The sequence below is a fragment of the Bison bison genome, unplaced genomic scaffold, assembly GCF_000754665.1.
Source record: "Bison bison bison isolate TAMUID 2011002044 unplaced genomic scaffold, Bison_UMD1.0 scf7180017864302, whole genome shotgun sequence".
In the NCBI taxonomy this organism is placed as follows: domain Eukaryota; kingdom Metazoa; phylum Chordata; class Mammalia; order Artiodactyla; family Bovidae; genus Bison; species Bison bison.
In genome coordinates this window covers 1,760,332-1,760,809 of record NW_011494874.1, presented here as the reverse complement: position 1 = coordinate 1,760,809, position 478 = coordinate 1,760,332, and the positions used below count along the sequence as shown (strand labels likewise).

General features: G+C 55.4%; 1 protein-coding gene across 1 annotated transcript in view; it reads left to right on the top strand.

Annotated features, from left to right (window-relative positions):
* Positions 1-478, top strand: part of DYNC1H1 (dynein, cytoplasmic 1, heavy chain 1) — a 62,185-nt gene that overhangs the window by 50,496 nt on the left and 11,211 nt on the right. The gene's annotated exons all lie outside the window — the stretch shown is intronic.

Genomic DNA, 478 nt, shown 5'->3' with positions numbered 1-478 from the left:
CCCTTTTGTAGCCTCTGAATTCTGTACAATCGCGCGTAGTGTTACATTTAATTTTTAAAAAATCTGAATTGGCTGTGTGACAGTCGCGCGTAGTGTTACGTTTATTTTTAAAGAAACCTGAATTGGCTGTGTGACCCTGAACAGAGGACGTTGGCCCCTTTGTGGCTCGTCTCCTCCTTTATAAATAAGCCTGGTGTGGCGATCACACCTGTCTCACAGGGTTGCCGTGAGCACTTAGTGGGAGGGTCCGGCACACCTGCAGCTCATGAATCTGCGGGACAGGGGTGCCAGTTCCTGCTCTCCAGGAGTCTGCCCCGTGGGCCAGCGAACCCACCCAGCCAGCCGAGCGCCTGTGCTCGGCCTTCACGGAGCGGCGTCCTTGCCCCAGAGAGACTAGCGCTTTGGCGTTAGCCCTTCTGAGCAGTCTGCTTGAGTCACCGCCCCCACAGGAGGTCCTCAGAAGGGCTAACGCCAAAGC